This window comes from Xiphophorus maculatus, chromosome 23 (assembly GCF_002775205.1).
Source record: "Xiphophorus maculatus strain JP 163 A chromosome 23, X_maculatus-5.0-male, whole genome shotgun sequence".
Lineage (NCBI taxonomy): Eukaryota > Metazoa > Chordata > Actinopteri > Cyprinodontiformes > Poeciliidae > Xiphophorus > Xiphophorus maculatus.
The window spans coordinates 14,715,867-14,730,603 of record NC_036465.1 but is presented as its reverse complement, the minus strand read 5'-3'; the positions used below and the strand labels follow the sequence as shown (position 1 = coordinate 14,730,603).

General features: G+C 36.5%; 1 long non-coding RNA gene across 1 annotated transcript in view; it reads right to left on the bottom strand.

Moving 5' to 3' along the window:
* Window positions 1-1,362, bottom strand: part of LOC102221852 — a 29,513-nt gene extending 28,151 nt beyond the window's left edge. Inside the window, exon 1 of the long non-coding RNA XR_312780.2 lies at window positions 1,254-1,362. This is a non-coding gene — a long non-coding RNA (uncharacterized LOC102221852). The remainder of the gene's footprint in view (window positions 1-1,253) is intronic.
* Between the last annotated feature and the right edge of the window lie 13,375 nt (window positions 1,363-14,737).

The following is a 14,737-nucleotide window of genomic DNA, read 5'->3' as shown; positions in this document are numbered from 1 at the left end:
AGCCTTCAGTTTAATTTGTGATGTCCAGGTCCAGCTGCTTTTATCAACTGTTGATAAAAATCAAGCAAATATGAATGACAACAGACAACTGGGCCTTAGATGGGACTAGTCCATATCGTGCTTTTCACAAACTTATCCTGTCCTATACAGAATTTTTGTAAAAAAGTGGAAAAATACATACATGCAAAGAAAAAAAATCCAGATTCTTGTGTTTTTGTTGTAAGCCAAAAACCAGATAAGCAAATGAGTTTGCACTATAAGAAAAGAAAAGTGCTACCACTCATGCATTACATGATATCTTTAAGACTTTTCCTTACCCATTTTAAGGAACATTTGTAATAAATATTAATGATCAAATATCAAATAAGCACTGCTCTGTTGTAGAGCAGTGCTTATTAAATTATGCATGTATCAATGGGCTAGGGAGTGAGTCATCAATAGTTAAAAACAGACTATACACTTCCTGTCCTGCAGAATGTCTGGAGCCCTATCAAGTAATGAGCTACCAAATTGCTCTCATGTCTCTTGCAAGTCTTCTGACCAACCACCGTGCATATGAAAACGACAAAATATCATTAATTTGTAACAAGTTACATTTACCTGGCAGCAGTCCTAATTTATGCTCAATAATTGAAAATTATGCTTTACCTGCTTTTTTAAAGAATTTTAACATCACAAAATAAACACACCATCAATTTTTATGGGAAAGTGGTTCATACATTTTGCAGTCAGCTACTGTAAACACCTGGTCAATAGTAGTTAATAATATGTGTTACAAACAATTTTTACTAGTGTCTAACAAAAGTAATTTGCTTCAGGCCTTCACATAATTTGAAATTATTTTTACTCATGCCTTCCTTTTCAATACCTGTATTGATAGATAATTTAAACACTTAAGCGTATTCATACCTATTAGGGCTTTAACAACTATTTTAATAATCGATTATTCTGTCAATGATTCTTATTTGGGTAAAAAAGTACTGGCACGTTCTGCAGATTTTTCATTGTACTACTTAAGCTTATTTTATAAAATATTACAAATACATTAAATTATGACAAAAATTACAATAAAACACTTGTTCCAACCATCCAAATCACAAAAGAATATGATAGATTTCACAACTACAATATGATATTTAAATTCAGATTTAGCCGACCGCACAGGCGTTAACGAGCCGCTGGCTAGGCTAATGCTAATCCAGAATGTAGGCAATCAGCAGTAGGATCTCACAATAATACAGTCTCTGCCTTACCGGCTGCCTCTCTGCTTGCTTGTAGATGCATCCAGCTCCGCACAGGCCCGCCACACAAACAGATCATTGTTCAAAAGTGATACAAAATTCCCCTTTGCTTTGTGGTACCTTATCTGCCGCTTCTCATTTTTTCGTCATTGTCCGTCCCTCTTTATGGTCCGTGTAGTACAATCAATTTTCCGCCATGTTTTCGTCTGATTGTCCATTCCTTACAGCTAGTGCATCATGTCTTTACTTTATTTCCCCCCCCCCCCCATTCTTGTCACTTCATTTCTTTTCTTTCTTTTTTTCCCTCTTCTCTTTTTCATTATCTTCCTTGCCTTCCAGAGCACCTTTTTCTACTTGTTTATGTTGTCATATATGTGGCTTGGAGTAGCCTGCAAGCTGGACATGTTGTGGCTTCCTTTCAATAAGGAGCTTCTTCTCGCTGTGCAAAGGCAAGTGGAGTGCATCACTAATAGCTTCTTTGTCAACAAACAACAACTCGCCTGAGCATTTCCTTTAAAAAAAAATACCAAGGGTCACAAGGCTGTTTCTATGATTAATGCTTTCCATGCCTGTCAGTTTAAGTAGACAGCCATGTCTTGGCAGGTTTGTGCCATAGCCTTTTCTTTTTTAGATGAAGCATTGAACAGTAGTGTGAAGTGTTTGAAGCTCAGGAAATTGTTTTAAAACCTAACCCTGTTTTATTCTTCTCAGATGAAGCAACGTCCTTTTTTCCCAAGTCAGACCCAGAGTTCACGCAGGTAAGATGAGAGCCCCATGGCGCTTGTAAGCCATATCATCCTGGACGAATCAGGTGGGTATTCAAATCAAAATGACATACAAAAATTCTAAAGCTCGTTGACATTTTGCCAACCTTTGATATTGTGGCTGGGTTTTATACCTTCAGGGATCCAAACACAAACCTCGAGGGTATTTCACTGTTTCTGAGTCACAGAGCATAGAGGCTATAAAGCTTCTTTCTGGCCTTTTATCCAACCATTCACATCATGTCATTGTTTTTGGCACTAATTAGCTCTTATACAGCTGTAGAAAAATGCAGAAAACATATATAAAAATATACAATACAAAAAAACAGTCTCTTGTAATAACTCCCATTGTTTACATTTGATTAATTATAGCTTGGCAGTCCATGCTTTTCTGTATTTACTTTATTACTGAAAGCATGGACATCTGGACTGACCTTACAGATAGGCTTAAGTGGCAATGAGTGATTAATAATGAGGTCTTCAAGGATGATTTGGATTAAATTAAAGCCAAATTTAATCAACTTTTATACACTGATTTTCAAACTTTTATGAACTTAGAAAAGAAATAGAATGACAGAAATAAATAGAGCAGGAAAAATGCACATTAAAGATATGAGACACTTTAAAGAATTATTGAAACTATTCTTTTGTTTAGTCAGGTGTGGAGCCCTGTGGTGATCAGGCACTCATATGGCAGCTATGGCTGCTGGAAGCCATGCAGAACTAACAATAAGCTTGATCTCCATGGGCCAATTAGCCTTTGGAGTTCCCATGTAAAACCTTTCATCAAGAGCCTGTGAATTTAGGCCATTACAGACAGAGAGCTGTGCCAGAGGAGCCGCTGTGTCTCCGCGGATATCTTCTTCCCTGTCCAGTCAAGCCTGCACTTGCGACAAGCAGCCCTGTCCTCAAACCGTACACAGAGGCTACCGCAGAACAGAAAAATTGACACTAGACGCTGCTGGAAACCAATTATAGCTCCTAAATCATAGCCTCATTGTCCATTACAGTGGGCAGATGGGGTTGATTGAGCCATCATTATAAATGTAATTTGGCAATATGGTAGCGATTGACGTGCTAATTGTAAATCTTTTTATAGGACAGGATGGGAAGCCTTTTAAAGTATGAAAAAAGTTTAACGTTTGCCAAATTTAACTCTGAAATGATATGCATGTTTTAAACTGACTTGAACTTTGCAGTATTTTCTCAAATCACTTTAAAGTGTATAAAGAAATAACTTTTTCATTACCAGACACAGAGGAAGGAAACCAGGAGGTGACACAAAATAAGTTTTGCACAAAAAAAGGCTGTTTGGATATGACAGATTGTAGTTTTAATCATCACAGCTATTTCAGGGAACTCAAATTCAAATTACTCATTGTACATTCATTTGCAAAAATCTGGTATGTCTCGAAGGCATTGTTGAGTCCTAAGTCACCTAAATTAATTATGGTTTGATGACAGATTAACAGATCTGTCCCATTGGTTTTTCCATGTACCAACAGATGTCTCCGTGAGTTTCAGTTGTCCAGCAGATTCACAGATGTTGCCTTACAGTGCATATAACACAGGCTGCTCTCAATAACTACAAGCCATACAGCAGCAAAGAACTCCTGTCTTCGAGTGATGCATAGAAGAACTGAAATTCCTTGTCCCATTATTTGGCTCAGTCAATCCTGGTTCAGGGCCCCAGGAGAGGAGAGGACACAGGGCGCCCTCTGCCACTTTAAAAGTAGTAACCTGAGAGACCAACAATACTGTATTTAAAAATATAAATATATATATGTATATATTAAATATATATATACATATATATAAATATAAATTTTTATATTTAGATATAGATTCAACAATGTTTTTTTCAATAGCAGAAAATCAACATTTTCTTTAGAGGGCATGTAGACAGGGTTGTGCAAAACTCATCTTTTCAGTTCTCTCTTTGTGTGCTGTGTTTATGTGCATGAAGTGACCGATTTCCTTCTCTGAATGCAGGTGTTAATGGTTGTGCGCTCACACCGTGTGGGGGCATGAACAAGTCTGATGGCCACTCACTGATATGTTTACGTCTTCCAACAACTGCCCACCTCCTTAATCACAGCAGAGGATGAGGGTCAGCCTCATTCTGGATTCTCCTCACAGCCTGGCTGTAGCTTTCAGTCACGTTCAGACCGTGAGGTTAGCAACATCCGACTTTTCAGAAAAAACAAGAGCTAAAGCCCAAACAACACGAAAGGAAATAATTTCTAACACTTTGCTTTTCACATTAGCTCTGCTCTCCCTAGGCACTGAACCCTGAAGAACAGTTGGGGTAACATCCTCAAAGCTTGGCATTTCCAGTGAGGATTAAATACCTGGAATCTGAAGGTAGCAGAAAATGAAAAACTGTCTCGCCTGCATCAAAGAGCAAGCTTGTCATTATTAGCTACAGAGGAAGAAATATGCAACTTGACAGAGGTGAAGATTGTCTTCAACTTTTTTATTTCAAGGGTCCTTCTTCTTTCTGTCAGGATGCTGAACTGTACCAGCCTTGAAGTGTATTAATGTTACCATTTTAATTGGGATTTTGTTAGATGTGGTGTGCCATTAGCACCGCAGGAGTTAGCTTCTCATGATGGAAGCTGTCAGATTACTCACATTACTTGAAAGCAATCCCCAACTGGCATTTCTGTTTTTTGAACCTTTTAGCAAAGGATACAAAGATGTTGTGTTTTGTCCCAGTCACTTTGTTAACACCAGGCTCTTTTGTCTTCTCAGAAAGTGAACAAAAAAAAATCCATGTCAAACTTTGCTGAACTGCTATGATAAATGATCAAATTAAATTTGAGGATAGTTCTCATCGATGATGTCCTATGTTAAATGCTGCATTAATCTACTCTGTCATAGCAATACTTCTACTTACTGTTCAACAGAGCTCTTAAGAAACATACAGTAGCTATCTACTGACCAGAAGTCTAGCAGCTTCAAAGTCTTCACAGCTGAATATTTTAATTGGCATAAATTTAGAGCTGAGCATTTTGAAAACATGTATTTAAATTCTACATCATAGAAGGAGGATATATATATAATATGCAGGTTGTTAGTTGGGTGTGTCTGAATGGGTGAATGTGGGATTAACCGCCAGGATTTGTATTTGTATTATTTTTTTAACATCAAGCTGCTTAGGAACTGCTGATATAAATTGGTTCTACCTATGGTCAATCATCACATGTAAATCTCTTATTATTGTTTGGTATCAGATATTTGGTACAGATAAATTAAATAAAGTAAGTAAGTGAAATGTTTGGACTCTTTTCAAATTAAACCAAAATGGAGAAATAGAAGCAGCAGGTATGTCGGTGACAAAGAATGCCCTGTTCTCAAAAGATGTCATGTGCATTAAGTTTTTTTAGTCACTGATAGCTTTTGTGTGCACAATGTTTTTTGGCAAATGTTCAACTCCACCAAATGAAGAGACTGTGACATGATCAATTATGGCAGGAGCATAGACTTTCTTTCACAACACATTGCTCCTTTGTGGACGGCACATAGAGACAAATGTTTGCGTCAGTCAGATTGAACTTCAAAAGGCCCGTGTTTGTGAGTGCAGGTGCAGGTTTGTGTGCGTCGGCCGCCTACCTTAAAATGAAGACAAGCGACCTGTACTGAGAATTGCCCCATCCCCCCAGTCTAAAGGCAAAGAAAAAAAGTGAAAGAAAAATCATCTGGCTGTGTTTGATAGATTTCACCACAATATTTTTAGTTTTACATGAAAATTGCAGCCATTCAGCTCAAGTGACATCCAAGGGTTTATGATTTGCTCTGTGGATACACGGACACCTCTGCAATTCCATATGTCCCCAGTAGCTGACAGGAATGGATAGGCTCTATTAACATAGATACAGGGGGCCAAAGGCTGGGTTGTAACTAGTGCTATTAATCCATATAGTTGGTGTATCAAGGTGCTACACTACATGGGATCAAAAGAAGTAGCCTGCTGTCATGGAAACACCTCCTGAATCTAAAAGGATTGTTTGAATGAAGTTTTTAGCAATTCTCTTGATCAGACTGAATTTCTTTTCTGTCTCATACAGGCACAACTACAGTATATAATCTTGATCATTTTTTACTGTTGGACTTTGACAATTTTGTGTGCTTGTTTGTTACACGCTTGCTTTTTCGGGGGAGGGGGGTTGTGTTGTTTGAGTGGAGCAAGTAGAAGAAATAGCCATATTTCATGCGTCTTAACAACTCCCCAGTGTCTCAAGGCTGGGCTCTTTGATCAACACCATCAGGTTCATGTCTTGAAAGGGACATGCTGGGCTTATATACTATGTACATTTGCAATTTAGATTCAACATGAAGAATATTGTTTGAGCATTTGCATGTCAAAGGAAGAATTTTAATTTTTGAAAATGGTCTGGAGTGGCGGTAGTTTGATTTTCTTTCTTTTCTTCATTGTTCATTCTTTTCTTCCTTCCGTTTTGTGCCCTGGGGATCATGTTTTAGAAAAAAAAAAAACTAAAATTAAATAAAGCAAAAATGATTATCTCTCCCTGGAAGTGTGGCATTCTTGGTATAATTTATTAAAGGGGTTATATTCACACTCCTATTGATGCAAAACAAAGGTATGGTAATGTAATTTTAATTTATTTGATGTTGCTGCTATTTGAATATAAATCTATTTCTTCTTGATTGTTAAGAATATAAATGAATTATAAACCTCAAGCAAATACAGAATGAATTTCTGCTTTTGCTACATCTTTATGCTTCCATACAATTCCCTTCATTTCCTGCAAAGTGTCCATCTGAACAAAGCTTGTTATAAGTTAAATTACATGACAATTGCACTTAAAGACCATATTCACAAATATACTAATCACTGTGATCTTTACACCATTGAATTCTGACTGACACCTTGTATTCTTGTAAGAGCTTCTGTAAAAATTGAACTGGTTTAGTGAATGTTCTCAATGTTAATCATTACTGATCTTAGACATCTGGTTTTTCACTGTTAAATTAGCAATATTGCATAATATTTACCAACAGCTGCTCCATAGCTACTCCCATGGGAGGCTGAGAAGAGAAGGTTAATATTACCAGTATTCCTTATGGCTGGAAAAATAAATCTGCTTCTATATTCACAAAAACAAGATGATACTGCAAAATAAAAGGAACCATAAATTTTGGCTCTATAAATTCAAAAGCAATGGCTGACTGTATGCAATAAGAAACACTAAAATATCATCTTTTATGTCATGTTTTAGTCCTTGTCTAAATTACCCAGTTTCCAACTTCCTTAACATGCACCAGAGGGACCAGAGGGAAAGCTGAGAATGGTGATAAATATTGTTCTTATTTATGAAATGTAATAATGAATTTATTATGTTTCTTTATTCCGTTAGAGAAGTAGGACACATTAAAATGATCCGGTCTCTGGAGCAAAACAAACCTATAACCGGAGGAAAGACTTTGGAATTTCTGTCATTGCTGGAGACATGAAAAGCCAGATAACGTAGCAAAAAGTAACGCAGTTCATCAAGGAAGGAGCTAGAGGAGAATGGAGACTGGCGTGCCAATGCAATAGAAGCTGTTCGCATAATTGCTTCGTTAAAAACCAGTTGCTTTGTGTGTCCTAGAGTAATTAAGCAGTTGGAATTTTACATTACACTAGTGAAAATTAACAAAGAGCACATCTGGGTGTCCCATAGGTTTAGTCATTAAAAAGCCCATTATTTTTCAAATTACTTTTTCAATCTTTCAGCCCCCCTAATCCGGAGGTATTTCCCAGTAGACAAGTTCCCGTTCTTGTTTTGAATGACTCCTAAAGGGAAGTTAAACATTTAGCGGATGGTGTGGCCCACGTTGACTGCTCCTTATAGCCAAACTCTGTGTCCAAGGAAAATACAGCTGGGGACGAACATGGCGCAAAAAAAAAAAGATTGCAAGAGGCAAACAGCTCTGTCACTGTTGGCATTAAAACAGAAAATAAGAAATCTAAATTGCTACTTAAATGTACCAAATCCCTTAATACTTTTGAGTTTGCAGTTTATGTAGTTTCCAGACTGACCACAGTCTCTTGTGGAAAGCAGTGATTATTGAAGCAATGTTGTCACATGATCATACTTATTACTCTTAATCACAATGTAATGATGGTCCAGCAGGAAAAAGCTGACATTGAAAAGTGTCAGTAAAACTAATAGGGCTAAGTGTTTGATTTTATTTTCTTATAGAGATTTTTTTCATACCGTTCAAATGAGTTTTACAAGGGACATGAAGAAATAATTTTTGTATTTTTACAAATGGCTAATGACCAGACAGTAATGTCTAGGTGCAGGATAGTAGGCAGAAACAGTGAAGCATTGAATTGTTACAGTTTCCTGATCGGCTTAAAGCATGCACAGAACTTTGATCATGTTATTGTAATGGTTGCTTTATTTAAATTAGAATTTTAATGTAGAATCATAATAAAATTGTAAAAGATCATTATGCAAGTATTCTACAGTTTCTTTTGTTATTGAAAAGGAAAATTGTTTCATAGCAATATATCAGGGATCGCATTAAAAGAACATTTTCCGTATTTGACTGTTAAACCGGTCTGTCATTTTGACAGATTACAATTCACACCCCTGACAAAACTTATAGATAGATAGATAGATAGAGATATCTATTGATATGTGTGTACACAGACAAGCAAAGCCATAAAAACTTTGTAGGCCATTGCATGCAACAAGAGAGTCAGCTATGAAAGGCTTCAAACTGAAAAAAACAAACATGCATGGCTAGCATATCAACAATGTTTTTTTTCTCCTCTTTGGGGCCACTGCTGCTTGAACATCACAGGGATCCTGCTGTATATATTTCAAGATTGTTTGCAATGCCACTGTGTTTCTGTAAAATATCAAATCCATACAGCTGAACTACAATATAACAGTTAGTACATTGATAAAGATGTATTTTAATTAATTTCAGTGTATCTAAAAAAATTATTTTCATTATGCTTACATTTGTGTGCATTTTTCTTTATAAATTCTGTAGAGCAGAGTTTAAAGACAGACACACATATGCTTTAAATTAATGAAAGTGTATTTGTAGAAATCCATCAACACAAAAGTTGGACCACAGCCAAAAATTGACATGTGGACGGAAGAGAATAAAAGTAGTATTTTTATCACGATCCCAACATAATTACTGGCTGTGCCTATCTTTACATTTGCCACCTTTTTTCTTAGTAGCAGTCTCTTTGTAGGGAACATGGCATGATGCATTCACACGTCGTCAAAAATTCTCAAAGAGTACAAAATATTGGGGGATGAATTATTTACTGACATCGAAATATTTCTGGAGGTGGAGAGTGCCCAGCACTTTTATCCATGTGAGACTCTTGACAGTGTTTGCTGCTGTAACAGGCAGAGCCTGAGATAAGAGAGCACTTTGACCAGTCTTGCCTCCCCATGATAAATCTTTATCATTTTAGGTGATGGTCTGACCTCTAAGATGGGCCCTGGCCAAGGGGGTCCTCATTAATACAACTTGAAATCCTCTCGGCTCATTTCTTCTATTTCCTTGATGCCCGTGACCTTTCTGGGACTGCCAGTATCAAATGAAACCCCCTTTTAAGGTTCAAGTTTGATGAGCGGATTGCATGATTCTGTTTGGTCAAAAAGGTAGAGAAAAGAAGCAGAGGTAGGAGTTATGTTTTCTCCAGTGCCAGAATCAGATGTGTTGTTTGTGAATATCTTCTGACAGAAATGAGATGAAATTTATAACCTGCATCTGTTTATTTATTTATGTATTTTTGTTGTTGGTGGTGGTGGGCAAATGACACAACAAAAACTTGTCTGTACTGGATTTTCACAACGTTTCATTGACTCTTCAAACATTAGTGGCTTACTGGAAAACAGCTTCCTAAAATGACATCAAAATCATAGAGCAAGTAGTGAGAGGATGTAAGATTAAGCTCTGCACTTACTCAGTTATCAGCTGTTTTTTTTTTTTTTTATTTCACCAATGTTTTAAAGTTGCTCTTCTATTTAGATATTGTTGTCTACTAAGAGGCTAAATGGAAAAGTAGAAATCTATGTAAATTGTAATAAGTACAACACCATCTATGGCAACAGATCTTCCCTTAATGATAATGTTTTTATATATTTTAAATATAGTGAGTTTCAGATAACCTAAATGAACTGGAAAAAAATACAAACGTGCGACTCAGTCAGGGGTCTCAAACTCCAGTCCTCGAGGGCCGCAGTCCTTCAATTTTTAGATGTGCCTCTGCTGCACCACACCTGAACAGAATAATTAGGTCATTAAGGCTCTGGAAAACTGATCTACACAAGAAGGAGGTAATTAAGTCATTTCATTCCAGTGTTTTGTACCTGTGGCACATCTAAAAACTGCAGGACTGCGGCCCTCGAGGCCTGGAGTTTGAGACCCCTGGTAGACGCTTTTCTTGGTTGACTCAGATTTCATAAGTTATCTCTGTGATGGACTGGCGACCTGTCCAGAGTGTTACCCACCTCTAGCCCGTTGACCACTGGTGGAGATAGGCACCAGCACCCCTCCTGGATGGATCGATATTTGTACCTGTGTTTGAACAGATATGTCTATTCTTTGAAGGTGGATTTTTTTCTGGCCTATTTGAGCCGCAATGAATGTCTGGCAAGCTAGTACACGTTTCTGTGTTATTGTAGAGGGGTGAAAAATAAGTTGTAAGTAAATGAAAACACTAAGTATGAAAATAGGCAACCCAACATTTTTATTTTCATATACTTAATTTCTCGTTGTACTAAGATAATGTAGTGTTTTCAGTTATTCGGTGGAATTCCACAAACAGCCGCTAGGTGGCGCCAGTCGCATTGGTGGCTTAGAGAAGGTTGGACACAAAGAAGAAGAATAAACCGTGTTAAACGCTAAGGAAGCTCAACGTCTGTGTCTCGTGTTTTTTTATCACAGGTCAGTAAAATGTATTTCGATGCATATATGTTAGTTATCTTTAAGAGTAAAAGAGGTTATTAAGTTGAGTGTCAGTAGTGAGTCACGTTATTTAGTTTGTGACTAGTATCGTGGAGAAACCGGGACATATTTCTGAAAGCTAATTAAAAGCTAATGCTAGCGGACTTTGTGTATGTGTGTGACCTAGCAGAGGGGCAGCTGACGAACTGTTGAGTTCACTTTGAATCTATTGTGTTTTGCACAGTCTAAGATGGTTATCACTCCAAGGATATTGTTTTGGTCTTTTTATTTGTAAAATTGGCGCTTCTTTATGGGTAATTGCAAAAAAACCCATAATGACATTATGACCTTCGGTGAGTAAATAATTGTCGCCTATACGTGAAGCTTAGTAAAGACACACTGCTTTAAAAAAGCATTACAGCCGTTTGTGAGGTACTCAATCTAAGGGCTAGCTTATTGCAGTTACCCAGTGATACCTGAAGTATTGCATATAATGTGTTGTATATGGAGTATGTTCATGACACAGAAAATAATAAACCTTCCTGTTAAATTCAGAAAACTCAACATGTGTGTCTCGTCTTTTCTATATCCTGGCATAGCCCTGAGCCCATCCAAGGTTGCTGGGTAGCATTATACCATAGTTATGTAAATATGATCTACCTTAGCAGTTGTGGCTGGGTTTTTATGTTTTTGTTTTTACAAAGTTTTTTATTTTATTTTGTGTGTTATTCTCTTTTAAAGGGAGGTGTTTTAGACCAGATTATTTGGAGTATTCACTTATGTCTTTTGATATCTCTAACAGGTATGGGTTATACAAAATATAATAAATATATTTAAAATTTTGTTTTGGTTTGTCTTTACCGTTTCATTATAATAAGTCTGAATGTTTTTGTGTAATGTACTGTAAATAATGTCTATATGTCCAAAAATGTATAAATGCTGTGCTGGGCTAGCAGGATGGAAGTGTTGAAGACCGGATTATTTGGAGTACTCACTGCTGTCTCTTTTGCTATATCTAACAGATGGAATAAGACAGTAATCCAGATCTGTTTTCCTGAATGCACCACGTCAAAGAAACAACGCAGAGTTTGAGGCTGGACCTGTCACACATGCTGTGGTTCTCTCTGGGTACTCTGACTTCCTCCCAAAGATCAAAAATATGACTCTAAGTTTAATCGGTCTGTTTAAATTGCGCTGAGGTATGAGTGCGTGTGACCATGGTTGTTTGTCCTGTTTGGTGATCTGTCCAGGTGTACCCCGCCTCTAGCCTCGTGCTGGAGATTGGCACCAGAAAAGTTTCATACCACAAATTTCTTTGTATTTTGCTGCCAATGACCCAGGCTTTCTTGTAGACTTTAAAGTCGTTTCAATTTGCTCTCTGAAGCTTTCTTTTTGAACTTGAGTTATTTTTCACTCATTCTCTTGCTAGACTTTATGCTTGATCTTAAATGCATATTGTGCAATGTCCGCTTTTAAAAAACCCAAAGAAACCAGACAAGCAAAAGAAAAAAGGAAAGTCAGACTAAAAAGACTTTTCACATTACATGAATAGCATTTGAAAGATTTGCTTTAGAAATAGTAGTGCTTTATCTTTTAGCTACCCTCTAATCCATGCAACATTTTACACAAACAACTGTTTGGGAATTACCTTTATGTTTGTGAAACCACATTTCCATAGATTCAACTAAATAAATTGGAATGAAGTGTAACTTTTCTCTTACACAAAGTGTCTGAAGATCAGATTTTAAATGTGGTTTTTTGCTTAGTAATGTAGAGACACAGTCTTTCAATGTATAATTTATAATTGAAGTAACAGCAAACAAAGAAACAATTCCCCCTTTTACTAATCAGGAATTATACTAAAATGAGTAAAAACAAAGTAGAAAAGAGAGACTTCCTTAAAGTCTGTAGAAACATTTATCAGAACTACTTAAAAAATATATACAAAATTATACAAAAGAGTTATTGAAAGCACAGCATAAAGAAATGAGAATTCAATGAATTCTTTTGCAAAGGGCTGTCTCAGTACACATTCACTCAGTTCAAATGACCTGTGTCGCCCCTTAAAATAGATATAAAATTCATGAGATACTTTTTTCCTAATATAAAATGACATCGATATTATTAATTCATTTAGGAAATAGAGGTTTTGTGTCACAGTCAAGCCGTGGACTCTAATTATAGTGTGATTAATAGTATGGTAATTGCGACCCCTCCCTAAGACAGATTCACTTGCTCAAAATAAATCACAACGACTAAAATTTCTCGAATCCCTGTGATCAAATATCCATTGTCAAGGCTTAAACCATTTTTATACATAGAGTGGTAGTTTTTAGTGCTTAAATAGTTAGCCTGGCAGAAACCTCTTTGGTGGATTAAAAAAAAAATCTAATATTGAAAAGAATGTCACACTTAGTCTGAATCTACTGTCACACTTCACTCAGCAGACTATGCGAAACACTGTAAATACATTATGCTGTTATATTTTAAATGAAATGTCTTCCCAGCAAGTTGTTTTAATTGGAGACAGCAAAGGTAAGGCTTTTCATTTATATTGTCTCAACATTTAAACAATCTTCTAAGAAGAACTTTAAGAGTAGAGTAGAACCTTTAAAGCTGAAAGGCTCTGCTTTAATTAATGCACACAGCATTAGCTGCTCTGAAGGGGAAAGAGCCAAGACAAATTGATCTTAAAAGACACAAACTAGTGTAGACTGCCCCTCAGACATTTGTTTGGTTGTAGTGTTTATCCCACCACACAGCACCTGTAATTTCTCCCATATGGTGTCTAACTGATATGGATTAAACAATTAAGACTATTTTCTCTGCATGACTTCTGGCTTCTCTCCCTTCCTCACAGAGCTGCATTTCAAATTAAATTGCCCCCAAAAGACAAGTTTGCTTTACTTCCCCTGAACAATGAAATATGGCAGGCCCTATCTCTAATTCAAGCAAAAGGGTTGTTTTGGTGACCGTTTAAATGTGAATCTACTGTTTTTTTTCTTAGTCATAAGCCAACTTTTCACTTTGATTTTGTTTTCATAGTTTCCCATCTCTCATAGTAAACATTAGTAATGATAGTGACACTTTAAAATTAATTTTAAGTGTTTACATTAAGAGTCAAAAAAGTTGTTTTAATATTCAGTCTATACTGCATTGCAAAGAAATTCATGCTTCTTTTAATTGTTTCCAGTTTTTTCCAAATGTTGATGCATTTGTTAGGTTAATTCAAACTAGTGCATAATGTTCAAGAAGCAAAGGAAATGATGCATGATTTAAATTTTTTTTTGTCTGTATTTGTACTTCCTGCCTCCCTGAATTAATACTGCACTTTGTAGAACCGTATTTCACTGCAAGACTTTTGGGTATGTCTCCACCAGTTTAGCACATTATAGTCTTGCCCATTCTACTTTGACAAAATACAAAATAGTTTAAGCACAACGTTTTCCCAGAAGTTCTCCACATGATTTGTTTAAAATTTTACTGAGTCATTATAACACAATCGATCTAATGAGCTAAACCATTCTACTGCGTCGTTGACAGAATGCTTAGAACATCAACTTTTGGACCAGTTTCAAGTGTTTGCAGCCACTAACAGGTTTCCTTTCAGGAATGTTGGCCAGTATTTAGCTATTTTCTGTCAACTGTGACCTGTTTTCCTGTCCGAATAAATTCATCCTCACAACACGATGTGAGGATGTCATGTGTCACTTGGCAGATATTGTGTTAAGGTTAATATAAAAGTTGCACTCTAGTTTCATCTGAACAGTACACATTCTCCTATATGTTTGCTGTGTCTTT